The sequence below is a fragment of the Orycteropus afer genome, unplaced genomic scaffold, assembly GCF_000298275.1.
Source record: "Orycteropus afer afer isolate SDZICR_OR568_19922 unplaced genomic scaffold, OryAfe1.0 scaffold00063, whole genome shotgun sequence".
NCBI classification, from domain to species: domain Eukaryota; kingdom Metazoa; phylum Chordata; class Mammalia; order Tubulidentata; family Orycteropodidae; genus Orycteropus; species Orycteropus afer.
Window position 1 is genome coordinate 9,096,839 of NW_006921650.1, and position 6,551 is coordinate 9,103,389.

Genomic DNA, 6,551 nt, shown 5'->3' on the forward strand with positions numbered 1-6,551 from the left:
AAAAAAAAAAAAAAAGAGGAAGACATGGAATTAGAATTAGCCATTATACAGCAATAAAATTTTGAAAAGGGGAAATTTTCAGAGGATGATTTTACTGGAAATTAGTCTGACTTCTGAAAAAACAGTACTTAATACAAGATTTACATGTATGCAGCAACTACTAAGGCAATTAAAAGATACTTAAAATATAAACATTATTTAAACTTACATGACGTGAATATCATTATTCAATTTTGCCAATGTTCACTATTTGATTGGGAAAAAAAAATCCTATTGTTTTCGAGAGCTTAAAATGTGCAAGTAAAAATAGAAAAAAAATAATAAAATAAAAATCTTTCAAAACAAATAAATTACTCCAAAAGAGTATCCCTCATTATGAAAGCACTGGTTTCTAGAGCTCCCAGAGGGTTGTAAGTAGAGCTAGACACACAATGTATTATATGCAATGTATTATAAATGTGTAATTACCATTTAAAAAGAGAAAAGCTAGTGAATGAAATGAGAAAAAGGCATTTTCCTACAGCCAACCAGAAGCTGGCATTTCTGGCAATGATCATCTAATCTATAAGTGAGCTTAACAAAGCTATTGTCATTCTGCCACTCACCCTCATCTTTTTAACTGGCATTCTCCTCCACTAGAAAGAAACCGCAGGTTAAGTCTTTCTCCATAATTTTCAGTCATTATTTACTCATTAGGCTCTGATATGCTCAATATATAATCTAACAGCGTATGTTTATCGAAAGACAGCCAAGAGGCATAAAGCCTCTCTTAATTACTATTTTCTCACTTATTTGGGCACCCAAATTATAAGATTAAAATTTGGGAGTAAATTTCTGCAATTGGTACAGTATTAAGGTTAAGGGTCATCTCAGCTCACCTACACTCCGATAATATCCCTGTTTGAATTGATAATATCCCTATCTGAATTGATCTGGGAAGCCTGAATGCAGAGTATATTGCTTTATTCCAAAAGACATTTAACAATCTTTTCAAATGAGCTTAAAATTTATCATGTAAGATTTCAAAACTCTGGAGAAGTATCGAATGTATTCTTACTGAATAGATGCATAATAAAACATAGAGGGTAAAATATTTATCAAGCACCACACAACTTTTGGTTACCTCCACATTTCTTATCATGATTAGCTCCTTAAGATGTTTCAGCAAAACCATTTGGATTTATTAGGTGGCATATATTGCCTGGATTAATAGTTGCTTCTATCTTGAAAAACAGTATTTCTGATCTAAGAACATAAATTTGAGGCATAAAAAAAATCATGAAAAGAAAGGCTGTATGTAGGGTAGAATGCTATTTTAATTACCTTATATGGATATCAAAATGGCCATTTTATAAGAAAATTTCATTAAAATGAAAATATTCAGGAAGGAGAGAGGTACACAGTGTTTTGTTAACATTGTATAAAACCAATGGATTAATGTTACTCTGACAAAGAAGTAGATAATGAGTGTAATTGTACAAAGCGGAACTTTAAAGTAGCGGGCACTGAGAGGTTAAAAAGAATATTTACTGGGTATTTATGTACAAATGTACATAAGACACAGCAAAGGTTACACAGATGTTTAAAGCATTGTTTGTTTTCTAAAGGGTGACAACTTAAATGACAAGTAAAATAGGTGCACTTTCAAATAAATAAATAAATCCCTAAAAGGAAGAATACTGTAATTTCAAAAAGAATGGAACAGATATAATATGTGTTCTGGTTACCTAGTGCCGTTCTGACAAGAATATACCACAGATGTGGATGGCTTTAACAAACAGGAGTTTATTCTTACAATTTGGAGGCTTTAAGTACGAGTTCAAAGTGCTTGTCTCTAGGGGCTGGGTGAAAGCCCTGCAACCTTGGGCTTCAGCTCTGCCTCCTGCTCCCAGCCCACTGAAGCTGGAGGCTTTTCTTCACTCAGCTGCTGGCTGCTGAGGCTGACAAGCCCAAGGTTGACAAGTAACAAGGCACAGTCCCAATGTTACCAAACCACATGGCAGGCCATTAATTCAAGTCCACTGATAGTCCCAAGGTTGGCAGAGCATGGCAGGCTGCTGAACAATGACATGGCTACATGCAGGGTTCAAGCGTGCCATAAGCTGGAGACCATTCCCAAAGCTGTTTCTTATAAACTGTAAGCAGACCACATACCCAAAGCAGCTACTGAGCTGCTCCAATAGATTCCACCATGGAGTTAATTACCAATCTTATTATAGGGAATAACTACATTCAGCTGTCCAGCCACTCAACCAGATCTACCCATTCAACCAGGCCCAGCCAAGTTGACACACAAACTTAACCACCACAGAATGTAAGAGGAGTTCAGAAGATAAAGTACTCACTTCTAGTTAGAATAACTAAATAAGATTTCTTTCAAGGAATAGGCAGAATTTGGCCTGGGCTGGAAGAATAGGTGAATTTTGTACATGAAAGAGGAGAGCCTTGGACATGCAAGCTCTGGCAGAGTTCCATCTGTTGTGGAAGGAGTAAAAATCTCATGTGATAGAGTTTTGTGAATTCAAAGCATTCTACCAGAGTGTGGTAGCTAAGGATGTGTGTCAACTTGACTGGGCCATGGTTCTGAGTAGCTGGGCAGCTGGATGTAGTTATTCCCCATGATGAGATTGTGATCACTTCCCTGGTGGAATCTGCTGTGAGCACCTATCAGTTGAGAGGCAGTTGCATTTGGAGTATGGCTTGCTTCCAGCGTATATAAAGAAGCTTTGAGAAAGGTCTTGAGCTTTTTGGATATTTGGCCAGGACTTGAACCAGTCACCTGCTGGGTTGTCTATTGATCTTGGGATTGTGCCATTTTACCTGCTGACTTTGGGTTTGTAAGACTCAGCAGCCAGCAGCTGCCTGAGTTAGAAGACACCTCCAGCTCCAATTGGCCTGAAACAAGAGGCAGAGCTGAAGGCCCAGGTCAAGGGACCTTCACCTAGCCCCTAGAGCCAGCATTCTGAATTCAGACTTCCAGCCTCTTAAACTGTAAAAGAATAAGTTCTTGTTTGCTAAACCCATTCACTTGTGGTGTTTCTGTTATAGCAGCACTAGAGAGCCAAGGCACAGATAAACAACAAAAAGGCAAGAAAACAAGTTTCTTTGGGACAGGAATATGATAAATTTGGTTACATAAATAATTAGCTTAACATGGTAGAAAACTATCCAGGTAGAAATGTTGATCAATCAAGTGTGAATGTGACCCTGAGGTCCAGAGAGTTATTAAGTCTAAGGATATGAATGTGGGTTTTCTTTATATGCAGGTAATGGTGGAGGTCATGTTGGTGGCTGAGACAGTACAGAGGTGGAAACACAGTAGTAAGAAATGCCATTATTGAGGGAGTAAGAGAAAGAGAATTTGGTGAAGGAAACAGAATAGTGACAGAGTAAGTAACATCAAGTGGATTACCAAGAAAGAAGCAAGTTTCCAGGAGTGACTAAATTAAAAGGACTAGTGTGTTTGGTTATGTTGTTGTTATGTGACGTCAAGTCAGACCCAACTCATAGCAACCCCCCTTGGGTTTCCGAGGTTCTGAGGAGTGGCTGGTGGGCTTGAACTGCCAGCCTTCTGGTTAGCAGTCACATGCCTTAGCCACTATGCTACCAGAGCTCCCGTGTTTGGTTATAGCATCTTGTAACCACTAATCAGTTCATGAGGAGCTCTGATGGCACACTGCCTAAGGCATTTGACTGCTAACCAGAAGTTTGATGGTTCAAACCCACCAGACCCTCGGCAGAAGGAAGATGGAGTAATCTACACCCATAAAAATTTACTGCCTCCAAAACCCAATGGGGGTTGCTATGAGTTGGAATCTACTCTATGACAGTAAGTTTAATCAGTTCACTAAGAATTAAGTCAGAATGCATAAGGAAGCAAAGGTATTTATTACCTTAAACACTTTACTACATCTTAAGTAATTTAGTGCTTTAATTCTAAGTACTTCAGTACTTTATTTAGTACTTACTTTTCTTAGCATTTTACTTAGCACTTTAGAATTTTATATATTTCTTTAGTACCTTAAGTATTTTTGCTATTAGGAAAGAAATAAGTTTTAATTTTTTTTCAATTTTTTTCTGAACTCAGAAAGGAAAAAGCCAATGCAGTAAAATGGACTGAATTTATTTTTGAGAGAATAAAGGAATGAGAAGCTTCTGAGTTTGTGAATATGCATGTGTTTTTGAGTGTGATACAAGCATCGAGGTATAAAGGATTATTAGCCTAAGACATGAGAAGAGGCCTCCTGAGGGGAAAAAAAGACTATAAGAGAAAAGACACTGAATTGGTTAAGAAAAAGAAAACCAAGGGAATTTGAACCAGAAAGATGGCCTTAAATACCACAAAGAAAATCACACTCCAGAAAGACCATGCCAAGAGTAGGTAAAATACTGTGAATAGTTGTCACGAAGAATAATCCATGAGACTAGTTTTGCCTCTGTTTTTTCAGCTAAGAGACTTTTGGATGAACAAAAGTCACATGGTCATTGGCATATCCAGATTCAGACCATGATCCTACCTACCCTCCCCGCTTCCGATATTCTAATACATACACACCCCCACACAAAAGTTCATATTTTTTCAGGTAAATAAATATCTGTTATGAATTGTGTCTCCTCCAAAAGGTGTGTTGAAGTTCTAATCTCTGTACTTAAGAATGTACAACCATAATCAAAGGCATCAATTCTTAGGTCTTCTTTATTCATTGTCCAGGTTCCGCATGCATATGAGGATATTGAAAACACCATGGTTTGCGTCATGGACACTATAGTTCTCAAGGTGACATCTTTGCTTTTTTTTTTTTTTTTTAACACTTTAAAGAGGTCTTTTGCAAGAGATTTTCCCAGTGCAATATGTCATTTGATTTCTTGAGTGCTGCTTCCATGGGCATTGATTATAGATCCAAGTAAAATTAAATCCCTGACAACTTCCATATTTTCTGTTTAGCATGATGTTGTTTATTTGTGTTGTGAATATTTTTGTTTTCTTTATGTTGAATGTAATCCATAGTAAAGGCTGTAGTCTTTGATCTTCATCAATAAGTTCTTTAAGTCCTCTTCACTTTCAGCAAGCAAAATTGTGTGCATATTAATTCAATTCATTAGTTTTTGAGTGTCTATCCCATGCTAGAAAATGTGTGAGGTGTTAGAGATGCAAAGATGAATAAAACACAGACCCTAACCTAAGAGAACTGAGAAGGGGGAGAAGTGAGCATGTAAACAATTTGTAACATGTGAGTTACCCTTTAAAAATATACACATTCAAGATCCAAAACGGAATTATGTTCTTCTTCCTCTAAGAGGGAAGAGTAGTAGGAAAGGTTGGGTAAGAATGCCATTACCTTCATCAGCTTGGTGATGTGAGGTTTATACCTAGTCTCTAAATAAAAGAAAAAGCCATTTGTTGAAATTTGGGTTTATGAGATAATATTGGAATTAAGAATGGTAACAGAGGTTTGGAATTGCTGCTGTGGAAATTTTTGGAAATGGTGCTAGTTAAAGGCACATAATGGATCATTTTTTGGCCCCACATGAAACCAGAAGTTGTGAATTTGTAGTTTCACTAATGAAGACTTTGATAAAATATGCTCAAGCAGCAACTATCTAATAATCCATAGCAAATGAGAAGATAGACAGAAGGGTCAATCAAGGCTGGGGAATCTAGATCCAGCATGTTTTTTTTTTTTTTAAGAAAAAAAGAAAAAAACCAAGGCCACTAAAGCAGTGTTGGCTTATGTAACCCTGGTGAACAAATGGATCTAGGCAAGGATAATCATTGGCTGCTAACATCATAAAATAGTAGGCAACAGCCTAAGGCATTTGACTGTTAACCAGAAGGCTAGCAGTTCAAACCCACCAGCCACTCCTCAAAAGGAAGGTTGGGCAATCTACTTCTGTAGTGATACTGCCTCAGAAACCCAAGGAGGGGTTGCTGTGAGTCAGGGCTGACTCGACGGCACATAACAACAACAACAACAATGGACATCTTCGTCATGAAATATTTTTACCAAAAAAACTAAAACTGAATCTGATCAAGCCTCCATATCTAAGTACCAATGCATAAGAACAGAGGGGAGAGAATGAACAGAGGGCCATGATAATGCCCACCATGGACATGCAACTAACGAAATTCAAAGTGTGAGAAACCCAGTGGGACAAACAATCCAGTTTCTGCAACAAATAAGTTGCAATGAAGAGAGAGAGAAAGAGAGGGTGAAGGACCATATAGATTAAAAAAGACTTGTGATAAATTAGCCAACTGCAATGTGTGAACCTTATTAGGGACTTGATTCAAATAAACTTTTAAAAAATTATGAAATAAGATAAATGTGACTATTCTCTGGATGCGTGATAATATCAAGAAGTTATTGTAAAACTGTTAAATGGAAAACAAATTTGCTCTGTAAACTTTCACCCAAATTACAATTGGGAAAAAAAAAAAAAAAAAAAAGATATAGAGAAAAAAAAAAAGAAGTTATTGTTAATTTTTAGGAATGGTGTGTTGTTGTTGTTGTTGTTAAGTGCCGTCGAGTCGTTTCCGACTCATAGAGACC